The sequence below is a fragment of the Microtus ochrogaster genome, chromosome 2 (assembly GCF_000317375.1).
Source record: "Microtus ochrogaster isolate Prairie Vole_2 chromosome 2, MicOch1.0, whole genome shotgun sequence".
NCBI lineage: Eukaryota > Metazoa > Chordata > Mammalia > Rodentia > Cricetidae > Microtus > Microtus ochrogaster.
The window spans coordinates 96622437-96622836 of NC_022010.1; positions in this window are offsets into that span (position 1 = coordinate 96622437).

A 400-nucleotide genomic window follows, 5' to 3' on the forward strand; every position below is an offset into this window, starting at 1 on the left:
AACTACCTGTACCTCCAGTTCCATGGGGTCCTATGTTCCCTTCCAAACCCTGCAGGCAAATACATATAGTGACAGACATTCACAAAACCACACGATTGTACACAGAATAAAAATTAGGAAAAAACACATCCTCAACACAATGAGTTCCCTTCATTAAGTTGTTCTGTTAGGTATTTGGTCAAAAAAAAAGAGAGAAATTTAGCAATTAATAGTTTCTACTTCAAATATCTCATGAAGAATACAAGCTCTTTATTGTTGGTTTTTAACCCCTTTGTGCATTTCAGGTTCTAGGAGAATTAAGATTCTGTTTTCCTAATGCAGATATATTGCTGGCATCCATTCTTTTCCTTAACTTTGCATATTTTAATTAAATCATTTTAATACATAGCTTGATATTTTG